This window comes from Haliotis rubra, unplaced genomic scaffold (genome assembly GCF_003918875.1).
Source record: "Haliotis rubra isolate DU_JTF1 unplaced genomic scaffold, ASM391887v1 Scf2, whole genome shotgun sequence".
NCBI lineage: Eukaryota > Metazoa > Mollusca > Gastropoda > Lepetellida > Haliotidae > Haliotis > Haliotis rubra.
Window position 1 is genome coordinate 7,133,407 of NW_025766002.1, and position 20,094 is coordinate 7,153,500.

Sequence of the window (20,094 nt, forward strand, 5' to 3'; positions counted from 1 at the left end):
CTACATCTTACAATCAAATTACACTGTCTGATAATAACACTCATTTACATTTTTTACATAACTTCTGTCTATCCAACTGGAATTCTTGAGACTGTATAAGTGGCACAAATATTGATTGCGCAGGCACTAAAGATTAGGAAGGCTCTTCCTTTAGCCTCCCCCAGTGCATGTCTTGTTTCTCATTTCTACCAGCATGACTTACCGATCTGTGAATCATAGTCATGGAATAAAGACATTTCTTCATTGAGTGCCATAAAGACATGACCAGAATTCAGCCAAAGATGTAATACTCAGATCACTTTTCAAAGACTCTCAGACATAGTGAAGGATGGGTAACTAAAAATGTTGGTATGACATTTTGTCTGATATTTTAGAAGAAGGAAGTCATCTGATATCATATTTCTGTACTTACATTTTAAAAAGGTAGAAAGCAATGAGAGCTGCCTCATTTGTTTGGTTTGACTGAAACCATGAAATATATTTCCAATTCATAACATGACTGATCGATTAATATGTAAGCATACAGAACTGATGCTTGTGTTATATTTAGTGTCGATCTTTAAGTGCAAATTAATAAATTACATTTATACAGAGTCCACTGGAAATCTTATTCTATTAAATCATAAACATTCCTTTTTAACAAACATGTTCAAGATGTTTTGTGCCAGTTTTATAAACAGTGATAGCATAAAGCATGGCAAAGCTGGTTATCAAAGCTGTGACATAAAAGAAAAAAGATGCACAGCTACATTCAAATTATTCTCAAAGAAAAGTCCACTGGCAGTCATATTCAATTATCATTACTTGCAAGCATTCTCTTTCTACAATTCATATTAACAGTTCTACAATTCAAGAAGTCATCATAGAAAAAAGTTGCAGTTTTAGACAATGGACTGAACATAAATCAAATCATTAAAACTAGTCACAGACATAAACAAAATGTAGGTGCACTAGTTATCATTTTAACCTTTTTATTTGTAAAAAGTAGAACACTCCAGCCATGATGCCAAGCTCAGAATCCCTTCCAGGGGATGTTATGAATGAAGGTGACTTCCCAGCTGAACAAATCATCAACATCTACATTCTTGCACTGTCAAAAGAAATGGAGACTGGTCTGGTTGACAGTTAGCATCTCTCCCCAGCCAGACTTCCTTGTCTCTGAAACACATACCCCTCGGTTCCCCCCAGCACCACCCCTCCCGTCTACAGCTGGCCTATATCTACAGCTAATTCAAAACACACTCCTCCCTACTTATCCTCTTACTTATACCAGGGCCTGTAACTACAGACAAACTTTGAGGCTAGATAGGAGAGGTGAACATGGATTTTTTTTAAAATTTAAATTTTAAAATTGGACGTCTTTAAATGAATGAAAGATTTTCATTTTGCATTAACCGTATTCACATGTTCCGATTTGATGAACTGCCAACGTAGGCAAAACAGCTAAGATGTATGGACATAATGCATTTTAATTTTGACATTAGAACATAAATCTGTGCATTTTGCTGGCGGACATTTGCAGGGAAATGAAAATTGGTTTATCAACTGTATTCATCTTGCTCAATATTCCCATACCAAAGACAACATTACAAAACAAGTTCAGTTTAATTCAAAGTTAAGCACAAAACATCCTCAAATAAAACCACAACTATTCTGAATGCACGATTGTGAGATGTCCGTCTCTGTAGACTGTGACTGATCTTGCATGAAATATTCAGGTTCCTCCAAAATACAGGTCTATTCACACTTTTTGCAACAGTACATAGCTACTACGGTCATTGAATTCTGGTCGCCGGGGCTGAAATTCGTCCTATAAAGTTAGCCACACTAAGAATTACTTGCATTGGTTCCAGATTCATCAAGATAATTATCTGTCACTCCTTCTTCAAAATAAAAGGGCGGTGGGGTAGCCTAGTGGTTAAAGCGTTGGCTCGTCACGCCGAAGACCCGGGTTCGATTCCCCACATGGGCACAATGTGTTAAGCCCATTTCTGGTGTCCCCCGCCGTGATATTGCTGGAATATTGCTAAAAGCGGCGTAAAACCAAACTCAGTCAGTCAGTCTTCAAAATAAGAAGTAAAACTCTACAATCTTGGCTTTCTTTCCTCATTAAGATGGCACACCATGAAACAGCTTAAATATACTTTTGCAAAAGAAATGGAAGACCACCCACTTTGTTCAAATTACCAAAGTTAATCTGTCATGAATGAACATCAGATTCTTCATGTTAATACAGTTAATCTGATGTGGGGGCGGTTGGCTAGCCTAGTGGTTAAAGCGTTTGCTCGTCACACCAAAGGCCCAGGTTCGATTCCCCACATGGGTACAATGTGTGAAGTCCATTTCTGGTGTTCGCCCGACGTGATATTGCTGGAATATTGCTAAAAGTGGAGTAAAACCCAACTCACTCACTTACTCACTAATCTGTTGTGCCTTAACTGGGAGACCTTCAATCTTCTTTGAGTGGTACATAGCAACAGTAAGCTACCTTACTATGTGAATACAATGAGATTCCAGCTCATTCCTTGGACACATTACCCCATCTCAAATGATGAAGGAATTCAACTGCCACAATCGCCATGTTCAATTATGTAACAGAGCATGTTACCTTACACTCCTTATCTGTTACCAATTAATGATCAGCACAGCACATGTGCCTGACAGAAAACCAGGAAGTCAGGGGTCACCATGCAGGTCAGAGTTCACAGGTCAAACCTCTCCAGACAAGATTGGTATACAAACAGGGCAGAATCTGGCACCCAAAGCAAGCTGGGGAAACATCTGTCAAACTTGGTCTCATCAGCTTTTGAATTTTGAAGGAAATTCACAAGTTTGAGACTTTGGTGGTGGATATAACATCAAACATATCTTTCAGCATGTTGTAGCATTCCACTCCCTGGCTGTGCGGAAACTGTCAAACTTCACATATATGTAGCGAGCATGCACGCTTTGATTGGACAGATAAGACACAGGAACATTGCTTTTTATTTATACCAAGGTTTACTTTAGGCTCATTTTTTTATAGGATGAGGCGGAAATATAACTTTAACTGCTTATCCCCAACTAATGGGTTTATTCCATTAAAACGTTTTTCATTCTCGTATGTGTTTAAACAAGGGACGCAGGTGAGCTCATTCATTATCAGGCAGTTACTACTGGTAATATATTAGACAACCTGAGTAATGCTTATGATGTCACATGAAATGAAAGAAAAGATATCAACCATTAAAATTGCTAATGAATGGGCTGGTCGGGATGTTATTACAGAATAACAGTCTATCCCCTAACAGAACATATGATCTGTGCTGTATCATGTAGTAATGACTTTTGAAATATCATTGTTGGCTTTTAACATTAACAAGTAATAGACCATGCACGTAGATTTCATTGTGTGCTCCTTCAAAACATTTTGAGAAGCAGTTTACTTGAGAATTGTACAAAAATAGTCATTAATTTACAACTTGGGTTTTTAAATAAAAATGGCAGTGGAGATGTCTCAAAAGACAGTTTTTTCTCCTTTAGAAAGTGCTCACATAACAGCTGACAATGAGAAAAACAAACCAGCATGTAACTAGATATGTTGAAAACTTTCCAGTTTGATGCCTGGAACAAATTAGGAAAAGACTAGTCCTTTGACATATATTAGACAGCCAAATAGGAAGAGAGTTCAATCCCCTTGAGATACTTGAGTGTATCGGAAGAGAATGTGAACTATTTAACAGTCTCTTCTGATTGTGAAATACAAGATGATAAGATATTACATACATTGATAAAGTGCAACTTAATATTTAATGTGAAACTTTCCTCTTCATGAATTGCACCATCATGGAATATTATGATCCAAAGTTCCTGTAATCAGATACCATATGAGTTCTGTGGGTACTGCAGCCATCTGATTTTTAGCTAAACAGAAAACTTGAAACCAGCAATATCACCCATGTGTATCAGGTTTAAAGTTAGAAAAAATGTTGCATGATATATTTTAATATGAAATGTTGTAAACATATCAGACTGAGTTACATACTTATATATATAATCCAATACTATGACAAAATGCACTTAATGCATAAAACAATGAATCCCATTATGCGTTTAGGTAGGCTAATGAGATGAGCACCAAAAACTACAATTTATACTTGACTTATACCACAAATCCAACAGTTATGACATACTTATACCATAAAACTACTCTACTCTAACTGATATGAGTAACATAATAACTAACATATACCACAAGATTCCTGCTTGCAACTGACATATACCACAAGACTAATGCTTGCAACTGACTTATACCACAAGACTAATGCTTGCAACTGACTTATACCACAAGACTAATTCTTGCAACTGACTTATACCACAAGACTAATGCTTGCAACTGACTTATACCACAAAACTAAGGCTTACAACTGACAAGTGCCACAAGCCTAATGCTTGCAACTGACATATACCACAAGACTAATGCTTGCAACTGACATGTGCCACAAGACTAACGCTTGCAACTGACATGTGCCACAAGACTAAGGCTTACAACTGACATGTGCCACAAGACTAACGCTTGCAACCGACGTATACCACAAGACTAACGCTTGCAACTGACGTGTGCGACAAGACTAACGCTTGCAACTGACGTGTGCCACAAGACTAAGGTCTTACAACTGACGTGTGCCACAAGACTAACACTTGCAACTGATGTATACCACAAGACTAAGGCTTATAACTGACGTATACCACAAGACTAACGCTTGCAACTGACGTGTGCGACAAGACTAACGATTGCAACTGACGTGTGCCACAAGACTAAGGTCTTACAACTGACGTGTGCCACAAGACTAACACTTGCAACTGATGTATACCACAAGACTAAGGCTTATAACTGACGTGTGCCACAAGACTAACGCTTGCAACTGATGTATACCACAAGACTAAGGCTTGCAACTGACGTGTGCCACAAGACTAACACTTGCAACTGATGTATACCACAAGACTAACACTTGCAACTGATGTATACCACAAGACTAAGGCTTGCAACTGACGTGTGCCACAAGACTAACGCTTGCAATTGACATGTGCCACAAGACTAAGGCTTACAACTTATGTATACCACAAGACTAAGGCTTATAACTGACATATTCCACTAGATTAAGGCTTTCAACCAAGTATACCACAAGACTAAGGCTTACAACCAAGTATACTACAAGACTAAGGCACACAACTCTACTGACACACAAAACTATATTGCGGACAACTGGGCTTACCCCAGCAGAATACACTCTATAACGTAATTTGCAATAAAAAATACTAACAAACGAGGATGCATTCTTGTCATTAGGTGAGTGAGTGAATTTGGTATTAATGCTGCCTAAATACTATTTTAGTGGTATCGCAGTATGTATGCTTAATTTGTGAAGTAAGATGATAGTAATGCAGTCCTTTGACATTAATATCTTTGGTAAACAAGCTAGGGTTTAGTGCTGACATGGATCGTTACCAGAGTGAAAAGGGGATTCATCTTCTAAAGGCCATGTATACTGAGAGTGCACAACTCATCTAATATCCCATAAAACCTCATGCACTCTCAATATGAAGGAACTACATATAGTGTTTACCAGCGAAACAGGAACAACTTGACCACAACCAATACACATAAGGAGAATTCTTTACTGTCAATAGGCAGAGCTCTACTACTGAGAGTGCTTGTAGTCCTAACTACATTATCAGCAGCTAACAGCTTGGGAGCTGAGAGCACATGTCCCACAGCGCTGATGAGGTGGTCTGCAGGCGTGTGCTGGAGGGCTTGATATGGGGCACTGCCTGTGCAGTGATAACTGCAATTATACAACATGTCTGGTACACACACTTGCACTATTGGAGTAGGTCTACAGTATAAGAGAGCCTAGCCATGAGAACAACAGCTTAACTTTTATTTATTGGCAATTCAAAACTGTGAATATTATATTAATACAAGATCCTGGTCAGTAGTACAAGAGGTTTACTTTGGTTCTACTTAAAGCCTATACACCCTAAGGAGTACTTAGCTTTACCAAAACAATTTTTTAAATATTGACCCATGTGGTCTGTAAGTCCTTGAGGCATAGAAGGGTCAATAAACTTTAAGATTTTTTTACAGGGTAAAACTACCTATTACTTGGATGCAACTTAGGATGTGACATTTTCATCGTCTATTTTATATTTCAAGAAATATCTGCACTGATTTCAATTTGAACTGCTTCATTTGAACATCAATAAACTAAATGAGAATTAGTTTTGACAACAGCTGCATCCTGGAAAAGGTTCTTAGTGCCCCAATGATAATAAGATTTAATTTTTATGAAAATCAAACAAAAGCGTTCTTTAATCTCTGGATGTAATATTTAACAAAGCTGCAAAAGGAGTGAACACCCAAGCATTAAGGTTGTTAGTATTGATGTATGGCTCAAATACACGCTGTCACTCAAGTAATGATGTAATTATGCAATCAGTGATCTCAGTGCTATCAAAGTTACAGACAGTAACGTAATTACTCGAACTAGGATGCAAGAAGGGAGCTGCATTCATGCATTACATTGCATTAGCTATGGCAGATTCTCACAGTTAAGTCTAGCTGTGATATTTCCCACTTGGGCTGACAGACTCATAATGCACTATCAAGAGTTTAAAACATGTCATGTCAGAATTAATTTACTAACATCTTCAGAGAGTACTAATCTCTTAAGATGAAAATCCTTAAATGTGGAACCATCATTTTATTTTCCTTTCACAGTCCTGTCAACAGTGAAGAGATGCATGCTTTATCGGACAAACAGACGAGCAGGGTTTTGATTTAGCAAATCAATGTGCGTAAACAAATACAGTTTTGGTTAAGGGTTTTATCAATAACGCCACAGAGACTGCATTGAGTCACAGATGGAGGAAGGATAATCCGAGCGTGTTGATTATCTCCTCGGACAGCAGAATAGGAGGAGTCTTTGAACTACGATGTGCCTCAGGCAAATGTGTTATAATTGGAGATAAATTCTATCTGGGCTGTTCGTAGTCATCTCCTGGGCAGCTGGAGTCACTCAGAAAGAGAGGAGGTCAACCCATTGTTGTTGCTATTGATTAATAGGATCACAGATGTGAAATCATATCACCATAGAAAAATAGAAAGTTTGATGTCATGTAGATGTATTGATTGAATTCAATGCAATCTTAGAGCTGTTACATCTTGCATTATTTGAATGCAATTTTTATCACGGTTACATCTTGCATTATTGACACAGTGACAATGCAGTCTGTTTACAATTTGATAAGTAATTTGGATTTGATTATTTCCTGAGCTCCGGGGATTTGCACTAATAAACCAAAAGTAGTCATAGACTTTGAAAAGAATATATTATGGAAATCTAAATCAGATATTATTCATTTTAGGCAAGAAACAGTTAATGTCAAGTCAAAACTGATTATCCAAAATTCGGAGCTGTTGTCTTCATTAACATTCTTGTAAATTCATAAGTTCACCTTGAGAATATGGTAAAACCAAAGCCAATAAAGACTTGAATGAAAATGTAACCATGGCAGACTTCAGCAATGTTTTTCATAATGATAGAAGATTTGAGAATGATGTGATCAGTCAAAGGGAGATAACTCATCATATTCCATTTGCTTTCACTGCCTGATGCATTAACAGCTGAAGCATGAGTTCAAATCCCTTTACACAGTTTTGAAAATGTTTTTACTCTTTTTAGCTACTAAATCTCCTCAATAAAATTGTGAATTTTATTTACAGAAAAATGCTTAAACACATCAGGGATTTATCTAGGATTCCAAACTAAGTGACTTTTGGCTGAGAAATTGAGAAAAAATAAACTAGCATATTGTTCAAAATTGACCTCTTAACTTCAAAGTTCTGACGAACTGGAACACTTTGTATTACAAAATTTCTGCACTTGGTTTGGTAAATATTTTCCAGGAAGAACCTGCCTGCTTTTACCAAGCTGGAAAATATATCAGAAGGAAATATATCCTGTTTAAAGAATTAAGTATAGTTTCATATTTTTTTCAAATGAAAGATCAGCACTGTAACATATTTGCACACAAACAATTTAAAAAATAACAGGAATATGATTGGGCAGAGACTTTGTGTCTTTGTGTCTGTCACAAAGCCAGAATGGTTGCACTTGGGTATATTTTATGTATGCTTCATCCTACACCCATTGACTTTGTAAGTACATTTCTGTGTGGTTGTGTAGAACAGTTGCTAAAGGCATCAAAATACAACAGTACATATACTACTACACATAGATAACATTTGAGAATGACTTTTTGATATATTTATAAGGTTTGAGTGTGATAAATTACAATAGTGAACCCTTAAAATCATGCATCGCATCAACAAGACTAAAGGAGTTACCTCCCTTACACCACAGTTGTCAAATGTTAGCAGGCTCATGCTGCTGCAAATGATGTTGACATGTTTCTTTAATTTTTTCCACCCATCCACATTACCTGCAAAGTCAAACTGTTATGTATCTAAATTGTGGATTTAGTTATTTGAGGGAAGGCCTGAACGTTCATTTAACAAGAAATAAGTCCAGTTACCTCTAAAGATGACTAATGACCCACGCAAATGGAAAGTTGAAAATAGTTTACATAAGTGATGTCTCCAATCAGAGTTTGCTAATCTTTAATGACATTCATTGGTGGAACATGACTTGAAGTGAAAATGTTTCAAACTGATGTTTTATACACGTTCTGTAGGACCAACAAACAGGTTTACCTTAGCTGAGAAAGTAGTATGAAGCTTTTGTGAAGCATTCGAATAATTATAAAAAATAACAGCTTAGGATTAAAAAACTTAAACTTTTTATGGAACTGGTACAGGTTCATTAACTCAAGAAATATTTCATCAAACCTGTTAATATGCCTTTTTACTTCTATTTCTGTTTTCCAAATGTATCTGTGTAACCTGTAAATTAGTTTTTAAGAAATACTTCTAGTCTTTAGTCTGACAGATATAATAAAATAAGTTCAAATGTATTACCAAGCAGCTACTTCTTTTTCTATAACTCAGGTATGTAATGTGTAAAAGCAATTTACATTTGACAGCAATCATAACTTTTACAATACAGGAATAAAAATTTCCCATGACTGCCAGCAACCAGAATTTCCAAAATGACTATATGTTCATGTATAGCTGGTAACCAAAAATGTCAGACATTATTAGACAGGTAAAACACAAGACTTAATGATTACACCTGCATTATTACTGGATGTAAATGATTATATACCAACCTACGGTAATAGAACATTGAACCTGCAATTGTCACCACTTTTCCCCCCTCTTGGAACAAACCCTACCCATAACCAATCTTGTAAACTTCATATCATCAAAAGTGTTTCTTCAACTTGGGGAACATTCTTGGATTTTGTTTGACTAAAATTACAATCAAAACTTTTTCTTAGTTTAGAAGCTTCAAGATCTTAGTCAAGATTCAGACAGTTCTTCGATAAACATCTTCGCTCAATGAGACTTTACAGCTCTTAGACCACACATTTTACAAACAGGATGATAAAATTAAATAGGCTATAAAAGTCTCCCATGAGTGAAATATAAGATACAAAAAAATCAAACATGCCTTGTAAATGTCAACTCTACAGTTTTTCCTGGGTTTGCTTAGAGACCAATCAGTCACAACTCTGTAGCAGATATTGCCAAATGGGAAAGACAACTGTTTCAATTCATGTTGTTGTATACTGATGTAGTGATTATTAGTGTTGTTCTGATGATCGAAAAACATCGAAAATCGATCGAAGAAGGATAAAAAATGATTATCAATTGTAAAAAAAATATTGTTGATAAATCGGAATTTTGTTGTTTTTGTATAACACCCTTGGATTAAGTATACTAACCATTTAATTTGATGAATATTCACGAATATGGTAAAATTTGAACCACTTTTATTGTTTAATTACAATTCCAGTGTCTTACTTGCATGTGTGCATTTCATTGCATGGCAGTATTAATTAGAGAAAAACATTAATTAGAAAAAAACCTGGGGAAAAACCCTTAAAATTGGTGATTACATTAAAAATGATATATTTCGATTATAATCGATAATCGTTCACAACAAGTCCTCTGATAATCGATAGTGGATTTGGTTTCCGATTCCCAACACCAGTGATTATTAAAGTTAGGCCTCTGTAGACTTGTGACTTGTATGGCACAAATAATTACTCCATTATATAGAAGAGTCTTTAATACTTGGTTTTACATTAGTGCAGTATAATGTTAATAAGTACAGTGTTAATCGACCACTGAATTCATGAAAAAACGTCACTTTTGAACAGAACATTTTCCAGTTTACCTGCCAAGGGCACACAGTATCGAACATGTGAGGCACCCATGAACCCCCAACTGCCAACACAAAGTCTGCCTGGTGCCAAGAATCATTGAAGCAGTCATAAAATACTTTTGAGCAAGCTGCTGGAGCGCATGTGAATTCCTGACATCTCAACCTGAGAACCATCATGTCTACAACTCACATGCTATAATTGTCACTTATGATGATTTTACACCCTATAGTGACAGACAAAATGGTGTGTAATGATAGCAGTTATAAATGAGCTGGCATATGTTGCTGAACATGTGTACATTATTAACAAGAATAGAGCCAAAGTAAGTTATATCATGTCAGGTTTTGTACAGTTCTGTGAACAGAATGCCATATTTTCTTGTATGGAACAGTTCACTTTGTGTACATTATATATGTAATTTTTGGAATGAAGAAGGAAATATTACTAGTTATGGTGTCTTTAGTGTTTAGTTTATTCAGAGAGGCATCGAATATGTGAAATATGAGTGATGGAAAATCTACGATGATGGTTACTGATGATATACGGTCTCGTATTTAACAAGTAACAACCATCTTGAATATTTACAGATGGTATATTGGCTCTTATAGGGTCAGTTATTCTTCTCTCTGAGTGGTCAAGTTCACTTTGTGGCATAATATATTGAATTATTCTGACCAGACCACATTTTAGGGCATGTTATCTAACCCTCAATCTAGGTTCCTTCTTAGGTAATAAATAGGTAAGGGTTTGACGTTGAATTCAAGATTACTGGAAATGTGTGTGGGGCTGTCTTCACTATTGCTGAGATACCATGCCACAGTTTAACATGAATATCCAACACAGACAGTCACTGTATACAGACGCCCCTTGTACTTATATCCCCCTTCAGGCAGGATAAAAATATATATCATCTTTTAATGTCTTTTGATACGACAAGGATATAACCTCTACCTTGTGCTTTACGGGCTGATGCTCTATCCAGTTGACCACCAAGGCAGGTGGTAAGAAGTACTAATAATCACCCCAGACAAATAATGACAAAGTAGGAAGACAATGAGAAGCAGACCAATAGAAATCCATGGTTTACTCAAGCTATAAAATGTGAAACCCAACACCTCACCCTAATCCCCAGCCCCTTTATGAGCTAACAAAGGTAAGCTTTGTGCTAAAAGGTGAGTTGAAATGTGGTTTTCATGACACTGTTCAACAATGTATCATGCAACAAACTGCATGAAGAATTTACACAATGAATGAACCCTTTCAAAGTTCCTTGATCTTTCCACAGAAGGTTATCACATGATATATCCTACTGCAGTTGGGACACATTGGCTGCCCAGTTATCTAATGTGCCTGTACATTGGCTGGACCAATTATGTGATTTGAGGTTTAAATTTTTGCATTTACTCTCGTCATTCTTCTATTATTCCTGTATTCATGGGCTTCACAATAAGTGGACAATATCTGAAATACAGACCAAATGGGTGTTTAACCAATCTCATTATAACAAATCCCCTCAGTTTTGTCTCTGAAGTAGTAAAAGATATGCATGTAAGACGACAGTAAATTGCTAAACTGGTTAAGAATTACCTGTGCAAGAGATCACATTATACTGGAAATCATTTGGTTTGTGGCTATTTATCCAAATGCAGGGATAGAAATACTATTTTTTCTAAGTGTGCCTTAGGGCACCAGACAAATATTTTAGGTGTGCCTTTCAGAAACTGAGTATGCCCACATGTTTTTAGAATAAATAACAATGATGATGATCATTTGAAATTTATTGTTAAATAAAGAAATGGGTTTATGAGCATTCAGATATGTATGGTATTATTCAATTTGGAAAAAAATAATTGTTTGGGGGATTAAATGACTAAATGTGAGTTATGTCTCTAAATAAAATTAGGAGTGTCGAAAGGGCACCGAGAACATCTTTTATCCGTGCCATTTCAATATTTACCGTGCCATGGCACACTAATATATGGGGTATTTCGAACCCTGAAATGGTACTGTTGATATTTTAATCAAGAACATAAACATTATGACTTTTCCCTTTAGTTTGTGGGGTATTGTTTATAAATAGAAGTCATTAAGTAACAAACATTTGTTCTCCCAAATCACCACTAACAACATATCGATGTTACCAATCACCACAATATTTCCCCTCTGTAAGTTCCGGATGTCTGTTTGATTGAACTTAAACTAAAACAGGTTTCTTTCTTTCTTGTGTGCTGTTACACTTAATGCCAAGTTTTGTCCTTTCATTAACTGACTTTTTATGTTTAATATTACAATGAAACAAAACCTGAACAACTAACATATTGTCATTCTTGGATTGTTTGATGACAATCATGATATCAGTCATGATAATATCTGAATGAACAGATTACAGATAAAAAGTAATATTGAATGTTTTGTGTGTTGAATACCATGGACCGACTACAACATATTCAGTGACTCTTACTCAGACTGAGGTGTAAGAGTAGAATTTCATAGCCAGCTTTATTTATTTATCCTCTACTCTACTCTTTCACAAACCACAATCGTATGGTTTGTCATTCAGCTTTTTATAATCATCATACTTTTTACAATGTAGACATATGCATAAAGTATGTTTACATAGGGTAATTCAAATAATACGATTTCTCTATTTTTGATGAACTATTCAGCTTCTTGGTGATGACTACATCAAAACATTTTCAAGACATCTTAACAAATGAATATGGCATCTTAAACTCTTTACACAATGAACTTAAATAAAAACAACAATACCAACTATAACAACTCTAAATGCCTAAAAGACAACAATACCTAAATCTACTTTTCATATCTGGCTTTTCATATTAAAAATATCTTCTTAACTTTTGTTAGCTAAACACTTTTAAAAACTATGTAAAGCTAACAAAGAAGAATGAGTTCCTTAAGTGGCATTTACAAGCTGGTATGATGAAGTGGAACACTTTTAATGGATAGACAACGTCTTTCTTGCAGTAGTAGTTGCGACGTTTTGGTGTAGATCCTAACATCATTTGCTTGATTACGGTGTTAGGATCTACACCGAAACGTCGCAACTACTACTGCAGCAAAGAAGTTGTCTATCCATAAAAAGTGTTCCTCTTCAAGAAGAATGAGGACTATTTTTATGCATATACAACTTCTTTATTCTGAATAGGCGACGTTTCGACATAGATTCTAATGTTGTTGTCAAGCAAGTAGTATGTAAAACTAATGGATGACTTTACCTATGCTGTCCTCATTTTGATACCCATGTCATTAACAAGCTACTTTTTGTGTAAACATTTTTGGACAGTTGTGATAGTAAGTTGTGATCTTTTCTTCTTGAGCAAGCAGTACTCATATATTTTGGACGTCACAATTTAGGTTTGATAACATGCAGTTTTAGATAAACAAACTATCATATTAAGGTATAAATCTTCAAAAAGTACTCTGTGTACTTACAATTTCTTAATATGATCTTATCTTTCACCTAGAAAATACCTGACAATATTATTAAGTTGGATCTTTTCAGTATTTGTACATTTCTTCTTGTGCAGTTAGTACCCATATATTTTGGACTTCACAATTTGGGTTAGACAACCTGCAGAATAAGACATATTTAATTGTATCAGGGTATAATTCTATCAGGAAATACACAACATTAACAATACAAGACCAAACCAATATAATATGGTTCTTTTCTCTGTTTGTATTTCATCAATTAAACAAAAAGCTGATCTTATCATTGGCATGAAAGGTTTATAACAATTTGGATTAATCATGTGTTGATTATTGTTCTTGGTATGCAATCAGATCATTCGAACTGTCTTCTCTTAACACTGTACATACCATTTAGTATGGAGTTAACCAAATGCAAATTTAGGGGAAATACAAAATACAAGCAGAATCCTAGTCACTGTAAACAAACGGCGACAATCCTGTTGAAATAAAGATTTGTTATATCTTATGTTTCCGTTTTCAGAATATTTAAAATATTTCTCTTGGTTTTTATACAAAGATACATGATAATGATATCTATTTCTAACAGGTTCACCTCAAATTTACTGCCATTCACAACTGGGCATAAATATAAATTTTATATTTACATGGACATACAAAGTATTTACAAGAAATAAATTGTGCAAAATATCATTTGTATATTTCCTAATAAAAATAAAGGAGAGAATTCAAGTTTGTTACACTTTTTTAGAGCAACACACAGCAATATATCTGAGTCTATTATTACACTTCACATTTCAGGATGAATGATTTTTTCTTGATTTAAAGCACAAGCTTTGTCATTCCTTACACAATACGGAAAACATTCGTACATGCATGATACTAAATATTAAATGAGACAACCAAATGTTCTCACTTCCATTATTTTTACCAATAATGAGTTAAATGGTATTCAGGTATATCAGGTACGGGCATATTTAGGATGTTCTAAAAATGCTTCTATATATACAAAGCTGTTTTCATAAATGTTGTATAATATCCTAAATATCGTGAAAAGGTTATAGAATCACCTTCAGGATGGATTAAATTGTGTGATACTCTCAGTATGCAAGCAAGGAATTAATGTTTTACAATCTCTCGTCAGTTCACTCACTTTTTGTATTTGTAATATAAGTCGGTGGCCTAATTACAGAAATAAAGTAATCCGAACTAATCTCTATTCAGCATGTTCAGAGTCCCGAAACATTCAAAGGAAATTTAAACATTACCAGCTGTTTTAAATATAGTATTCTTGTCATTTTAATTTTGGCTAAATTTTACTTCAATTGCCACGGCTGAAGGGGTGATATAAATCCAACTAGGGTCCATGCAGGTAGCAAAAGTACTGTAAGTCCCCATGATCCCTAGTTTGGTGATCTACCTTCAGTTGTTGGCGATCTATAGCCAGTTTTTATATTGTCTTGTCCAAATAGTCCAATATTAGTTTTAAGTTTCCACACTAGTTTTAGTTGTAATTGTGATATTCTAGTTGTTTTACTGTCCTTCGTAGTTTTTAAAATATACATCTATTCCATTTCAATGTCACATGTTCTCGTCACGATATGGCTGAAATATTGCCGATGTGACGTTAAATAATAACTCACTCACTCACTCAGCATGTTCAGAGTGTACACGATAAATATGTTGTTCATCACAAAGGTTTAAAATACAACAAACCATTACAATCTGAAGTTGATCGTTGTGAAAGTCATGCTATAAATGTGAAAACTCTCATTAAGATGATAAATAACACGTTGTAACTGTGTTACAAAGGAGGTAGACATCAAATAATTATACCAAATTTCTATTAGCTTGTATATAAATACAAAACAAAATATAAATTTGACAAGCTTTGATGATTGTAATCCTTCCAATTAGTAGATTAGAAATATCCATTAAAGGAAATTTACCTTAGCTGCTTAAACAATGTGTATATATATTATGAGACTAAAATAAATAAACAAACAAGTACTCTATTATCTCAGAGTATACCGGGACTTAAGGTCGGACTAAATATAACTGTCTGTAGTACTGATTTTATCTGTGAAAATGATATAATTTTGCAGCAATGAAATATTAGAAAAGCCACAATTCTTAAAGTGTTCACATGAATCACAGATTTTCACAGCTTATCCATTTTCATAAATTTTGTTTTTCTTTAGAAATACATGTACAGACAAACTTTATGGATAAACAACTTCTTTATTCGGTATAGGCGACGTTTCGATACAGGTTCATACTTGCTTTATCACGATACAAGAATCTGTATTAAAGTGACGCACCTACCGAATAAAGAAGTTGTTTATTCATAAAGTTTATCTGTATATTACTCTCCATCTTCTAAACAATGCCACTTAAAGAAGTTTAGAAATACAGTTTGGATTTCCCCTTAATAGAACATTCCTTAATATGCTTTGATAGTAATAAGATGCAAATATATAAAATACATATTTTTCTCCTGTGTATAAACATATCAATTAATTTGTTAACTGCTTCTCTGTTGTCCTTTCTCATTCCGGAGTGCAAGATCTAAGAAATTAATGTGCAAACTTTGCATGACATACAGATATGAGAAAAGGTATGAAAACTGACTCGCTGGTACAAAATTGTGTTGTAACAATAACATGCTATAAAATTCAAATTACAACTGAAGTATAATGATAGCAGCTTCATTTGTAACCTTTATTGAGTTCATGCTGACATGGTATTGAATGGTTTCTCTATTATACAATTGTTTTTCCAGCATATTTAAGAGTACAAATATACCATATGTACTAATTCCATGTTCTGTTCTAACAGAAACCATTGATGAATCCATGATTACAATTTCAACAAAATTCATTGACATTTTTGTTGAAAGTACTTGAAACCATCAAGCATGGTTCTTTTGCAAGGGTAAGTGGAGTTAAAAGCTATAGATCAAGATCAAGATGAAATCTATTTTATTTTCCTTCATTCTTTTATCAGAAAGGTAACATACAAAATGTTAGTTGAACACAAATGTAAACACTGTTCGTTATTTTTGCTGTTGTGTTTTTTATGAGAGGCAATAATGTTCCATTGTCAGCATTATATATATTACTGTAATACTTAAATCATATATTCAACAAATGATTTAACAGTAAGACTTAAGTGAAGATTACAATTTTCATTCCAGAAATTTCAAAAAGATTAACTATTCACAGGAATATTATTTAGTGTTTTTGTTAAAATTAAATTAACTGTGATCATTATTGAGTCTATACGTATGTGGGATAAGCAAAGGAAGCCTAAACACTTATATATTTTGTTCAAGAAATTTAGTGATTAGACTTTCTTCATAGACATAATAAATGCATTAACCCACACCCTAACTTTATCATTACATAATTGGTCAATACTGAAAAATTGTAATAAAAATGTACACGATAAAAACTTCCAGCGAAGGTACAAAGCACAGGGGATGGCAACTGATGTGATATCAACTTGAGGGATCTTAAGCCCTATGTTTGGATGTCAAAGGCCAAGAAAGAGCTTCTCTGCTAACCACAGCCCTGGTCTTTGTTGTTGCTAAGAGGTCTCCCATCTTTGACACGTTCATAATATGTTGATACACCTACAGTATTCCTAACATAATACAATGATTCCACTGATCTACTTCTGACAAGCAATGCTTTCATGTAGAAGAGATGGCTAACTAAATGTGTCATGAATAAATAATGCCCAGCATAAAAGGTCAGAAACTTGTATATCATCTAGGCTTCAATGAACACAAGCAACAGCACATCACATTGTTTGTTCTGTATTGCAGGAACACAGGGTACTGTTACATTGTAATTACTGGGGAAGGGTGAGGGCTGTCTGCCTATTACTGCATTCCAAGGGTTGAAGAACCTTTCAGGTGAGTAGCAACAGTGTTACCTATTGTAGCAGAGATAACAAGGGGATATTCAATACACTTCCCCTTGAGGTTGTATACTGCTTGTTATACACCACTTGTCATTAATTGCTACCTACAGGTAAGAGGCATTAGCAACTGATAGGGGTTGTGTATTAGTTCATTAGTGATTTATGCAATGAGTTGTAAAATACAAGGGTTGTAAATGTCCCTTGCACTTAAAGAGTAATTGCACACACGTGGAGACTACCTGGATTGTTAACACTCAGTAAATTGGTACTATATGAATTATGTATATTGAATAATGTAAGGGTTTTAAGTGTCTCTGTCACAAAGAATGCATACATACCAAAAAGGAAATACACTTATATGGCAGTTATCTTTTATGCATTGAGAAATATCTCATACTTCACAATGTAATTGGTCCAGATAAATTGACCCATCACCTGTCTATAATTTTTAATCAAATTCTGCCAACTGACAAAGATATAGAGTGTAGATATGTTAAAGTGTACTCTGTACTGCTTGGTAATATGAACAATACAAAATGATATTCTTAACACATAATTTTACTTTGAAATATAGACACTTATAGAGAGAGGTTCTCTTGTATACAGTTAAATTTTCAAAGAATCACGGACAAAAAATGACACATCACTAAAGATCATCTGTGAGTGTCACTGCATGGTGTTCTCAGTAGGATCTAACTTTACAAACTTTACCATCAATCTGCAATGGGAACATATATAATCTTACACTTTCCCTTCCTCATGTTCTCTATTCTAAATGTCCAAATCATTAACATAATTAATATTAATATTTTTCCCTTCGAACTGTATACATACTAAATAATATTCTTCTGTAAAAAAGCTATATTACTAACCAACAGAATAAATATTCTCATCTTTGTTCTTTGCAACATTGTAAGAAAATGGAGGAACACCAAAAGAAGTTATGACAACATATTTTCCTTATTTTATCTGTAAACTATTTATATTTCACACAAATGCAAGTTCTTACAATTATCTTGAAAGAATCCAGACTGCTTGTATTATGTAATCTATACACCTGCGATTCCTTTGTTTAATACATTATTTTCTTGCATTATATTAAATGCACTGTTAAAGATAAAATAATCTTATTTTACTTCCCAATATATCACACACACATATCTCAATTAAATGCACTCACTGTCATTTCCACAAAGAGCTTTGTTTCATTCGGAGCCAAAATTCCCAGACAAAAAACAAGTTTCCCGCCCAAAGCACACGCGACTTTTTTGTTTCCATTCATAGAAACTGAGAAAGAAAACAATTAAATCGATATTCACAGCACATTTTCAAGAAACCGGACCATAAACATATATTCGACAACCATCAGAATTAATTCCCATTCATAAGAATTAGATTAAACTTGAGTTAAAGATAATATTGCATATATTATTCTGGATCAGGCGGAACGAAGACAATGGGCGGTGCCTTCGCCATGTACAATAATGCCTAATCGTTGTGAAAAAAGGTTGCAATATACCCCATACAAGGACATGTGAATCGACTGGCCGTCCTGATAAATGCATGTGTTCTATGAAGTTGATATACTTACCAGAAAATGCGAATATCCTCCTAATTATACCGGTAATCCAGAGGCGTTATTATGCACATGTTGCTCCATTTTGTCGTCTGCTGTTGTAAACAATGGTCATTGTCAAGCGCGCGCAGCACGTGCGTTGGCGCTGCATGCGTAATTGACAGGGCATCCCTTGTCAATATGTAATCCGTATTAAGTTCGTTTCTTGAGTTAAGAAGGCTTGAATACACATATATATCCACGGAAGTAAAACATTACGTCACATTAACTCACTTGATCACATAATATGGCACAAATTCCGATACATCACTGAAACGCCCATCAACACCCGGAAGTGAAAACTTTTCTTGGGCTTCATCACTGAAACTGCGTACATTTCATTGTAAAACTTTTTGAAAAGTTTTAACCGATCCCTTTTTGATACTTAGAGCATACCTGGTGTGTATTTATGCTAATTATGAAAGCAAACAACACTCTTTCAAGTAAACAAACTCCAAATCGAACAGTGTCCAAAAACATGGTTCCTCTTGAAATAAGGTAAAATCCAATACTTCAATGAAATCCTTTGAAAGATCCACTCCTTAGGTGAAAAGGTTCCTCAAACTGTGATAATTAGCACCTGAGAGGAAATCTAATCACGTTTACCTGTAGTCCATGCGTGGAGTGTCCCACGTGCAAGGCCACGGTGATTGACAGGAATCTAGTAGTAAAGTCGTAGTAAGGTGAACAAAGGGAACTCCAAATATAGACACACAACTCTCTCCCGCCATTCCTTTGTCCTCCCACGACTAGGTCACTTCAAGTTA

General features: G+C 34.8%; 1 long non-coding RNA gene across 1 annotated transcript in view; it reads right to left on the bottom strand.

Moving 5' to 3' along the window:
- LOC124275442 overlaps positions 1–20,051 on the bottom strand; it is a 33,839-nt gene extending 13,788 nt beyond the window's left edge. Inside the window, exon 1 of the long non-coding RNA XR_006898291.1 lies at positions 19,304–20,051. This is a non-coding gene — a long non-coding RNA (uncharacterized LOC124275442). The remainder of the gene's footprint in view (positions 1–19,303) is intronic.
- Positions 20,052–20,094: the final 43 nt, after the last annotated feature.